Genomic DNA, 13,017 nt, shown 5'->3' on the forward strand with positions numbered 1-13,017 from the left:
AAATGAACCTCACAGATTCAGGCCTCCCTTAACGGGTGAGGCGTGAAAGTTGGTCTATACTCGTCAATGCCTTGATCTTCAGTTTCCCATGCCTGTGTGCTCCCTCGTAGGGTGTATTGACTGACATCAAAACAGAGCACATCTGTAGGGCCTGAAATCAAGTTTAGAAAATGCTGCCAGGGGCGCCTGGGTGGCGCAGTCGGTTAAGCGTCCGACTTCAGCCAGGTCACGATCTCGCGGTCCGTGAGTTCGAGCCCTGCGTCGGGCTCTGGGCTGATGGCTCAGAGCCTGGAGCCTGTTTCCGATTCTGTGTCTCCCTCTCTCTCTGCCCCTCACCCGTTCATGCTCTCTCTCTGTCCCAAAAATAAATAAACGTTGAAAAAAAAAATTAAAAAAAAAAAAAAAAGAAAATGCTGCCAGATCAAAGGGAGGCTTGTGTGAATCTGTCACGAATTAGACAGCTGCCCATATGTCATTGATTTTCACAGACACTGGGCACAGGGGTCCCGTGCCACACTCACTCAGGGAACCAGGCTGCTGGGGGCCCACAGTCTTGCAGTTGTCTCGTTTGGAATATGTGACCTTGCTACTCATGGTAGTGGTGGGTTTAAAATGTTTCACAAATTCCTTGACTCTTAGCCTACAGGAGACAGAAAAATAAGTATGCCGGGAAAATACGTTGCTGCAATTTTCTCAAATGTTCCTCTCTGAAGCTAGAGTGAAGCTTTTTTTTTTTTTTTTTAACGTTTATTTATTTTTGGGACAGAGAGAGACAGAGCATGAACGGGGGAGGGGCAGAGAGAGAGGGAGACACAGAATCGGAAACAAGCTCCAGGCTCTGAGCCATCAGCCCAGAGCCTGACGCGGGGCTCGAACTCACGGACCACGAGATCGTGACCTGGCTGAAGTCGGACGCTTAACCGACTGCGCCACCCAGGCGCCCCTATGTTTATTTTTGAGAGAGAGACAGACAGACAGAGCGCGTGCAGGGGAGGGTCAGAGAGAGAGGGAGACACAGAATCGGAAACAGGCTCCAGGCTCTGAGCTGTCGGCACAGAGCCTGACGCGAGGCTCAAACTCACGGACCGCGAAATCATGACCTGAGCCGAAGTCGGCCGCTTAACCGACTGAGCCACCCAGGCGCCCCCTTTTTTTTTTTTAAACAGAATAGTGGGAGAGAGAATGATATATAAGGGGTCTTATGCAAATAAATAAAATTGTTAAATGTGCATCCTCATAGTCCTAAAGAGAAAGTATCTCTTAATTAGCTAACCCTGCCTGATATGGAGGCCTCTGAACATTCGAGCCCCCAGAAATGCTGGTGAAGAAAAAGAAGGAAATAGAAGCAAATACACCTGGATAATTACACTTTCAGGGTAATGTTGGGATTTAAAATAATAAATGCAAAATGTTTGACACGGTACATGTAAAAGATAACATTTGAGTGTGTTTTATCTAATTATCTTTATATTCAGGAGAAAAAAAATGACAATTATAGAAGCTTCTTACCTCTTCCTCACTGATAATTTCTAAAATAAACACACATGGGCAGCTCTTTCTGCCCACAGGTCCTGTCTCCATGCTTTAATAAAATCACCTTTTGGGGCACCTGGGTAGCTCAGCCAGTGTTAAGCATCTGACTTCAGTTCAGGTCATGATATTATGGTTCATGAGTTCAAGCCCACATCGGGCTCTCTGCTGTCAGCACAGAGCCTGGAGCCTGCTTCAGATCCTCTGTCTCCCTCCCACTCTGCCCCTCCCATGCTCACACTCTCTCTCTCTCAAAAATAAATAAACATTAAAAGAATTTTTTAATCACTTTTTTGCACCAAAAAAATAATAAATAAAAATAAAAGACAGCATGAAAGGTTTTTTTGCATCTTGTGTTCATGAAACACAGCCAGATCAACACTGAACCATCCTGCACACCTAGAAAACTGACTCGAGGATTAACACAACCATCTGCACGACCTGAACCACAGAACTCGGCAGGTACACCACGTGGAGAAGTGAACTGGGGGAGAGAGAAGCCGCAGAGGGCAGGGAGTTGTTTTTGCTTGTGCAGAGAGGACAGAGTTGGGGGGAGAGTATGGGAAAAGCACCCCTCCCCCCAAAGCAGCTGGAGAGAAAGTGGAAAAGTGGAAACAGCCGCAGGGGCCGAACTAAAAAGGGAGAAAGGAGAGGGCTTAAATGCCATTACGAATCTACAAACGGGGAGCGGAGTCTGAAACTCTCCAGTTCCATACCTGGGGGTGCTCTGGTGGGAAGGGTGAATCCCCAGGAGCAGAGTGGAGTCCGGGGGGCTTCGGGCCACACGGGGAGAGGCGGTTCCCCTGCTGGGAGGACAGCCGGTAGAGGCTGTGCGGCCCCCACACAGGCAAAGGTGCCAGCAGACCGGAGAACAACCACATTCGCTGGTGCTGGAACAAGGGCGTTAAGGGGAAACCTGGTGCCAGACGCGTGTCGCGATTTTCCATAATCCCTGAAACGCTGCTGCTACAGATCATGGGAGCTTTTTCCGGGGCGGGGTGGCGCCCAGCCGCAGTCTCTGGGCATCGGAGGCAGCACAGTCCCGCGGAGGGTCCTGGGTGCGGCCGGCACCGCCATTGCTCGGTGAGACCCTCCCCCAGAAGGTGTGAGCCGGACAAAACCGCAGCCCCTCAGAAGTGAGGGGTCCGGAAACAAAGCCGCATCTGAGATAAAACTCAGCAGGGAGGTACCGCCTGCAGCCTGATGGCTTGCTCACGGACAGGGTAAGAGCGGGGAGTGGATGGAAGCCGAAGACAAAGGACAGGTGTGCAATTGCTGCTCGGGAAGACACAGAATTCCGATACTAGAGCCTGGGTAGATGCCATTTTCACCCCTCCCGCGCATGCGCATACACACCTACGAGTGCCACAATTCGCCCCAGTAAACTAAGCAGCGCCACCTAGTGGAGAACAGAGCCGTTACATTAAGCCCCGCCCAACTGAGTCAACCTCACTCTTCAGGAACCACAAGTCTCTCCACCTGCTTAGTTTACAGGCTATAAAGTACTTCATAGTTTGACTTTCAGGAGACAATGATGCAATTTCAATCATATTTTAGTCTTGGTCCATCTATTCAATTTTCTTTTTTTCTTTTCATTTCTTTTTCTTGAATACAGAAAGAGAAAAAATTTATTTTTATTTTCAATTTTTATTAAAATATTTTCTTTATTTTTTCTACCATATTTTTTACTTTTTTGTAAATTTTCAAATTCTATTTTACTTCCATCATTTCATTTTATTCTATTTTATTGTATTCATTTTCTCAAATTTTCAAATGTTTTCCTTTTTTTTCTTGTTTTTCTTTTTTTTCTGTTTTTCCCCCTTTTTTCTCTATCAAGCTCCTTCCAATAACCAGACCAAAACCACCCAGGATCTAGTAACATTTATTTGATTTTTTTCTGTGTGTGTGTTTTTAATTTTTTAATTTTAGTTTTTTACCTTATTAGTTCCTTTTCTCCTTCAAAATGACGAAATGAAGGAATTCACCCCAAAAGAAAGAGCAGGAAGAAACGACAGGTAGGGAATTAATCAACATAGATACAAGCAAGATGTCTGAACCAGAATTTAGAATCACAATAATAAGAATACTAGCTGGAGTCGAAAACAGATTAGAATCCTTTTCTGCAGAGATAAAAGAAGTAAAAGCTAGTCAGGATGAAATAAAAAATGCTATAACTGAGCTGCAACTCCAATGCATGCCACAGTGGCAAGGATGGATAAGGCAGAGCAGCAAACCAGCAATATAGAGGACAAACTTATGGAGAATAATGAAGCAGAAAAAAAGAGGGAGACTAAGGCAAAAGAGCATGATTTAAGATTCAGAGAAATCAGTGACTCATTAAAAATGATGATGAACAACATCAGAATCGTAGGGGTCCCAGAAGATGAAGAGAGGGAAAAAGGGGTAGAAGAGTTATGTGAGTAAATCATACAGAAAACTTTCCTAACCTGGGGAAAGACATAGACATCAAAATCCAGGAAGCACAGAGGACTCCCATAAGATTCAACAAAAACCGACCATCAGCAAGGCATATCATAGTCAAATTCACAAAATACTCAAGCAAGGAAAGAATCATGAAAGCAGCAAGGGGAAAAAAAAGTCCTTAACCTACAGGGTAAGGCAAATCAGGTTTGTAGCAGCCCTGTCCACAGAAACTTGGCAGGCCAGAAAGGGGTGGCAGGATATATTGAGTGTGCTGAATTGGAAAAATATGGAGCCAAGAATTCTTTATCCAGCAAGGTTGTCATTCAAAATAGAAAGAGAGATAAAAAGTTTTGCAGACAAACAAAAATTAAAGGAGTTCGTGACCACTAAACCAGCCCTGCAAGAAATTTTAAGAGGGACTCTCTGAGGGGAGAAAAGATGAAACAAACCAAAAAAAAAAAAAAAAAAAAAAAAAAGACCAAGAGCAGGAAAGACTAGAAAGGACCAGAGAACACCACCAGAAATTCCAACTCTACAAGCAACATAATGGCAATAAACTCATGTCTTTCAGTACTCACTCTTACCATCAATGGACTAAATGATCCAATCAAAATACATAGAGTAACAGAATGGACAAGAAAACAAGACCCATCTATATGCTGTTTACAAGAGACCCATTTTAGACCTAAAGACACCTTCAGATTGAAAGTAAGGGGATGGAGAACCATCTATCATGCTAATGGTAGACAAAAGAAAGCCAAAGTAGCGATACTTATATCAAACAATCTGGACTTTAAAATAAAGCCTGTAACAAGAGATGAGGAAGGACATTATATCATAATTAAGGGGTCTATTCACCAAGAAGACCTAACGATTGTAAACATTTATGCTCCAAATATGAAGCACCCAAATATATAAATAAATGCATCACAAACATAAAGAAACTCATTGATAATAATACCATAATAGTGGGGGACTTCAACACCCCACTTACAACAATGGACAGATCATCTAAACAGAAAATCAACAAGGAAACAATGGCTTTGAATGACACACTGGACCAAAAGGACTTAACAGATATATTCAGAACATTTCATACTAAAGCAGCAGAATATACATTCTTCTGCAGTGCACATGGAACATTCTCCAGAATAGATCACATACCAGGACACAAATCAGCCCTACACAGGTATAAAAAGATCAAGATTATACCATGCATATTTTCAGACCACGACGCTATGAAACTCGAAATCAACCACAAGAAAAAAATTGGAAAGGTAACAAATGCTTGGAGACTCAAGAACATTCTACTAAAGAATGAATGGGCTAACCAAGAAGTTAAAGAGGAAAATAAAAAGTACATGGAGGCCAATGAAAATGATAACATCACAGTCCAAAACCTCTAGAATGCAGCAAAGGCGGTCATAAGAGGGAAGTATATAGCAATCCAGGCCTTCCTAAGAAGGAAGAAAGGTCTCAGATACACAACCTAAACTTACACCTAAAGAGCTGGAAAAAGAACAGCAAATAAACCCCCCAAACCAGCAGAAGACAGGAAATAATAAAGATTAGAGCAGAAATCAATGCTATCAAAACCAAAAAAAGTAGAACAGACCAATGAAACCAAAAGCTTGTTCTTTGAAAGAATTAACAAAATTGATAAACCCCTAGCCAGTTTGTTCAAAAGAAAAAGGAAAGGCCCCAGATAAATAAAATCAAGAATGAAAGAGGAGAGATCACAACCAACACTGCAGAAATACAAACAGTAATAAGAGAATATTATGACCCATTATATGCCATTAAAATGGGCCATCTGGAAGAAATGGACAAATTCCTAGAAACATATAAACTACCAAAACTGAAATAGGAAGAAATAGAAAATTTGAACAGACCCATAACCAGTAACGAAATCTAATTAGTAATCAAAAATCTCTCCCTAAAACAGAGTCCAGGACCAGATGGCTTTCCAGGGGAATTCTACCAAACGTTTAAGGAAGAGTTCACACCTATTCTCTTGAAGCTGTTCCAAAAAATAGAAATGGAAGGAAAACTTCCAACTCTTTCTATGAAGCCAGCATTACCTTGATTCCAAAACCAAAGACCCCACTAAAAGGAGAACTATAGAGCAATTTCACTGATGAACATGGACACAAAACTCCTCAACAAGATATTAGCCAACCAGATTCAACAATACATTAAAAAAAAAATTATTCACCACGACCAAGTGGGATTTATACCCTGGGATGCAGGGCTGGTTCAATATCCACAAAGCAATCAATGTGATTCATCAAATCAATAAAAGAAAGGACAAGAACCACATGATCCTCTCAATAGATGCAGAGAAAGAACTTGACAAAATATAGCATCTTTTCTTGATCAAAAACCCTTAAGAAAGTAGGGATAGAAGGATCATACCTCAAGATTATAAAACCATAAATGAAAGACCCAACGCTAATACCATCCTCAATGGGGAAAAACTGAGAGCTTCCCCCCTAAGGTCAGGAACAAGACAGGGATGTCCCTCTCACCACTGTTATTCAACATTATATTGGAAGTCTTAGCCTCAGTAATCAGACAACACAAGGAAATAAAAGGCATCCAAATCAGCCAGGAGGAGGTCAAACTTTCACTTTTCGCAGATGACGTGATACTCTATATGGAAAACCCAAAAGATTCCACCAAAAATCTGCTAGAACTGATCCATGAATTCAGCAAAGTTGCAGGATATAAAATCAATGCACAGAAATCAGTTGCATTCCTATACACCAACAATGAAGCAACAGAAAGAGAAATCCAGGAATCGATCCCATTTGCCATTGCACCAAAAACCATAAAATACGTAGGAATAAGTCTAACCAAAGAGGTGAAAAATCTATACACTTAAACTATAGAAAGCTTATGACAAATTGAAGAAGACACAAAAAAAGGAAAAATATTCCATGCTCCTGGATAGGAATAACAAATATTGTTAAAACGTTGATACTACCGAAAGCAATCTACATATTCAATGCAATACGTATCAAAATTACACCAGCATTCTTCACAGAGCTAGAACAAACAATCCTAAAATTTGTATGGAACCACAAATGACCCCGAATAGCCAAAGCAATCTTGAAAAAGAAAACCAAAGCAGGAGGCAACACAATCCCAGACTTCAAGCTATACTACAAAGCTGTATTCATCAAGACAGTATGGTACTGGCACAAGAACAGACACTCAGATCAATGGAACAGAATAGAGAACCCTGAAATGGACCCACAAATGTATGGCCAACTAATCTTTGACAAAGCAGGAAAGAATACCCAATGGAAAAAAGACAGTATCTTCAGCAAGTGGTGCTGGGAAAACTGGACAGCGACATGCAGAAAAATGAACTTGGACCACTTTCTTGCACCATACACAAAAATAAACTCAAAATGGATGAAAGACCTAAACATAAGACAGGAAGCCATCAAAATTCTCGAGGAGAAAGCCGGTAAAAACCTCTTTGACCTTGGCCACAGCAATCTTACTTAACACATCTCCAGAGGCAAGAGAAACAAAAATAAAAATGAACTATGAGGACCTCATCAAAATAAAAAGCTTCTGCACAGTGAAGGAAATCATGAACAAAACTAAAAGGCAACCAATGGAACGGAAGAAGATATTTGCAAATGACATATCGGATAAAGGGTTAGTATCCAAAATCTATAAAGAACTTACCAACACAACACCCCAAAAAACAAATGACCCAGTGAAGAAATGGGCAAAGGACATGAACAAACACTTTTGAAAGAAGACATCCAGATGGCTAACAGACACATGAAAAGATGTTCAACGTCACTCATCATCAGGGAAATACAAATCAAAACCACAAATGAGATACCACCTCATACCTGTCAGAATGGCTTACATTAACAACTCAGGCAACAACAGAGGTTGGCGAGGATGCGGAGAAAGAGGGTATTTTTTGCACTACTGGTGGGAATGCAAACTGGTGCAGCCACTCTGGAAAACTGTATGGAGGTTCCTCAAAAAATTAAAACTAGAACTACCCTTTGATCTAGCTATTGCACTACTAGCTATTTATCCAAGGGATACAGATATGCTGTTTTGAAGGGGCACATGCACCCCCATGTTTATAGCAGTGCTATCAACAATAGCCAAAGTATGGAAAGAGCCCAAATGTCCATCCATGGATGAATGGATAAAGAAGATGTACAAAAAAGATGTACAATGGAGTATTACTCAACCATCAAAAAGAATGAAATCTTGACATTTGTAACTACGTAGATGGAACTAGATGAACATGGACGCAAAACTCCTCAACAAGATATTAGCCAACCAGATTCAACAATACATTAAAAAAAAAATTATTCACCACGACCAAGTGGGATTTATACCCTGGGATGCAGGGTATCCTGGGATGCAGGATTTATACCCTGGGATGCAGGGTATCACTTATGCTAAGTGAAATTAGTCAGAGGAAGACAAAAGTCATATGACTTCACTCATATGAGGACTTTAAAAGACAAAACAGGGGCGCCTGGGTGGCTCAGTAGGTTGGGCGTCCGACTTTGGCTCAGGTCATGATCTCGCGGTCCGTGAGTTCGAGCCCCGCGTCGGGCTCTGGGCTGACCACTCAGAGCCTGAAACCTATTTCGGATTCTGTGTCTCCCTCTCTCTCTGACCCTCCCCTGCTCATCCTCTGTCTCTCTCTGTCTCAAAAATAAATAAATATTAAAAAAAATTTTTTAATAAAAAAATAAAAGACAAAACAGATGCACATAAGGAAAGGGAAGCAAAAATAATTTAAAAACAGGGAGAGGGCCAAAACATAAGAGACTCTTAAATATAGAGAACAAACAGAGGGTTGCTGGAGGGTTGTGGGAGGGGTGATTGGCTAAATGGGTAAGGGGCATTAAGGAATCTACTCCTGAAATCATTGTTGTACTATATGCTAACTAACTTGGATGTAAATTTAAAAAATAAATTAAATTAAAAAATTTTAAAAATAAATAGCAAAAAATAAAGATAAAATATACATACGTGATCTTTTCTGCTTAACACTCTTTGAACACATGAGTAAAAAGAAAGGGCATAATTAATTCCTAAAATTTTTCAATTGTCCATGGAAGTCATTATAGTGAGGCTCTGTGCTTAGATTATAGATAGATCCATTTCCCCTTTTATTTACTTCCTTAATGCATATCCCATCAGTGTCTTTCTCTCCCATAATTTTTCCTTTCTTACTGCAGTTTCTGGAAATGGAAATTAACCCTGTTTATCCAGTAGCAAAGATCCCTCCTATTTTTGCCTTAATCCAGGTCTTTCATTTATATCATAGATAATATAAAAATGTTATCTTTAAAGTTCTCATCACAGGAAAAAAAATGTGTAACCATGTGTGAGGATGGATGTTATTGGAACTTATTTTGGTAATCATTTTTGCAATACTTACATATGTCAAGCCATTATGTTGTACTCCTGGAACTATTACAATGTTATATCTCAGTTATATCTCAATTAAAATAAAGAAAAATTTAAGAGTAAGCCATAGATCAGACACCCCCCCCCCCCTTCCTATTATTCCTTGTTTGGTCACCTTAGTGCCTGCTCCAGGGGAGGAGTCCCATGTGGGCCAACACAGGAGCAGCTCCAAGCCTCTCCTGTCTCATCTGCCTTATCCAGATTCCTGAGAAATTGAATCCTGATGCCCACAAAAGAGGCAATAAAGGATTGTCATGGGCTGACAGTGTCTAAGCATCTGCCTACCATTCTTATGAAGTAATGAGCTGAAAGAATTTCTGTAACCGTACCTCAAATATACTGTAGAATCACAAGATGTGTACAGTTGAATGGTACAGTGAGTCCATGTAAACTGAGCCCTTTGTTTAACAAATTGAGGTCCTGAGCAAAGACAAAGACAAGGGATCATAAAACAACCATCAACCATGTTAGGAATAAGACTTGAACCCAGACACTCCTTGGCTTAATCATGAATCCCCCAATTGTAACATGGATCTGTGACATGGGAAAGCCCCTGGACCTCTCTGAGCAGATTCAATTTTCTCATGTTTATAATGGCAACTGCTTAAAAAAAATACATAAAGGTTATTCATTGTGCGGATGAAAAATGAATAGATGAAAAGCACCGAGCAGTATGGGGCCTTGCAACGGCTTTTCCTATCACTTTTGGTTTTAGCTATGGACAAGTTCCGATGTCTAGAAGGGAAGCTGAGAGTAAGCGAGAGAGACAAGGAAGGACACCTCGAGAATATAATCTCAAGGCTGGTAGTAGGATTTGCTCAAATCCCCACTGGGAGCCTTCAGTATAATGAAATAGAGGAAAGAAATCATCTACATAAACAACTTTTTAAAAAATTTTTAATGTTTATTTACTTTTGAGAGAGAGAGAGTGCAAGTGGGGGAGGGGCAGAGAGAGGGAGACATAGAATCGGAAGCAGGCTCCAGGTTCTGAACTGTCAGCATAGAGCCTGACACGGGGCTCAAACCCGTGAACCATGAGATCATGACCTGAGCTGAAGTCGGACACTTAACTCACTGAGCCACCCAGGCACCCCATAAATAAACATCTTTATAGGAATACATACATAAGTTATGGCAAAGTCATGGTACACCTTGTTAATTTAATATTATTTTATAGTATATCATCCTTAATTTTTTAAATGTTCATTATTTTAAATATGCAAAATCAAAATATTTACATTAGTGCTAGCTGTATAAAATTAAATAAAAATTTATTAAAGGAGGGCACCTGGGTGGCTCAGTCGGTTGAGTGTCCAACTCTCGATTTCAACTCAGGTCACGATCCCAGGGTCATGGTGACAGCCTGCTTGGGTTTCTCTCTCTCTCTCTCTCTCTCTCTCTCTGCCCCTCTGCAGCTTGCACAGACATACACGCTTGTTCTCTCAAAATAAGTATTTTAAAAAATAAAATATATGATTTCACTCATGTGGAATTTAAGAAACACAACACAGATGAACATAGGAGAAGGGAAGAAAAATAAAGAGGGAGGCAAACCCTAAAAGACTCTCATATATAGAGAACAAACTTGAGGGCTGCTGAAGGGGTGGGGGGGGGGGGAAATGTGTGAAATGGGCAATGGGCATTAAGGAGGGCACTTTTGGGGATGAGCACTGGGTGTTATATGTAGGGGATGAATCCGTGGATTCTACTCCTAAAACCAAGACTACACTGTATGTTAGCTAACTTAAATTTAAATCTTTAAAAATGGTTTTAAATCATTAAAGGAGAATAGTCTATATGATAGCTATAGCAGGATGAAATTTATATAAATATAAATAAACCAGTTTTTCATGTTTTATGTTCTATTTAAGTATCCAAATAAGGACAAAGTGACAATGAAGGGCTCAAGCCCACCAGCCAGCATGATCAAATTCAAAATTGTGCCACATCTGCTGTAGTTTTCTTTTTGCTTTAAGTTTTAAAGTTCATTTGAGAGGGAGAGAGAGCACGTGCATGAGCAGGGGAGGGGCAGAGAGAGAAGAGAGAATCCCAAGCAGGCTCCACACTGTTAGCAGGGATCCCACGAACCATGAGATCATGACCTGATCAGAAATCAAGAGTCAGATGCTTAATTGAGCCGCAAAGGCACCCCCAGTGTTCTTTATTAATAAAACAATGCAGATCTCCGTGAAGCCCCCGCATATTCCTACACAATCTCAATACTGACCTCCCTTCCCCACAGTTAAACAGGATCCTGAAGTCTTGCCTGTATCATTCCCCTGGAATATCTCATATGAGTAATGATGTATCCACAAGCATCGTATGCTTATGTTACTCTATGTATTACATGCTCCTATCTGTTAGACATAGTATCAACTATTCAATTTAGCAACTATTTTGGCTTAATCATGGTCTTTTCTATATTTATCAAAACTGACACAAGCAGATCCGGTTTATCAAATTTAACATACATTCTCACATCAATGGGCATTTGGGTTTATTACAATTTTTTCCTATAGTAGAGATCTATGAGGCACGTTCACACGTACTGATAGTGTTAAACTACGCATAGCAAATATCCACCAAATTCCCTAGTGGTAACCTCTGGGACAGGAAGAGGGAAATAAATAATAGAGAGGATTTGTCCATAATGATACAGTTATCCCTGTCTGAGGGCGAAGAAAGGTCTTTCTGTGTGGGTCTTGGATCTAAAACTCAGTTTAAAATATAATAATAGGACCTCATGTGTATGTATAATACTTTACTACTATATGGTAATATAATAGTATATTATATTGCCAGTCGTTGTATTTAATGCTCACTGTGCTGTTCTGAAGATTTAAAATATTCCATATTTTTTGCAGGGATTTTCAAAGACTGGAAAGGTAGACTAATGTGTCTCAACCTCCTCTCGCAAGGTCCTCACAGTTAAGAGGTAGGGACAAGACTTGAGTTCTCCTCTAAGGATAAAATCTGAAACCAGATATGGGAAAATTGAGAAGCCAAACTCACCCATCCCAGTCTTACAGCCAAAAAAAAGAAAGAAAGAAAGAAAGAAAGAAAGAAAGAAAGAAAGAAAGAAGAAAGAAAGAAAGAAAGAAAGAAAGAAAGAAAGAGAAAAAATGATGGAAACCAGAGAATTGTAGAGTCATCTGTCCAATTTTTGAAGGGGCGAATTCATGCTCAGGTGGTAAAAGACAGAGTCCCTGGAATTTAAAAGGCAAAGTAGGAGCCAGAAATGCAAGCTAATTGCAAATTCAATGTAACCTAATCTTACTTAATCCTTAATCCTTCTCTGACTTCCCGGATGTCCTCCAGATGGACTGATTTTAAATAACTGTTCAATTTCGCACAGAATTTATTAGAACACATCAGATTACCTTGAAGTCATCAATGGGTAATTCACCCTTCCTCTAGATACTGAAGGATAGAGATGGGAAATCTGTCCCCAGGAAGGGCAGGTGGGCCAAGTCAATTGGGCTCCTGGGCACGAGGGAGCATCTCAGAAGGAGACCCAGGTGTGCTGTTTCCTGACCTGAGCAGGTCTTTGAGGCCAATGGTCACAGGTAGACTCTACAGTTTCTGTGGCCCTGG

Source organism: Felis catus, chromosome A2 (assembly GCF_018350175.1).
Source record: "Felis catus isolate Fca126 chromosome A2, F.catus_Fca126_mat1.0, whole genome shotgun sequence".
Classification (NCBI taxonomy): domain Eukaryota; kingdom Metazoa; phylum Chordata; class Mammalia; order Carnivora; family Felidae; genus Felis; species Felis catus.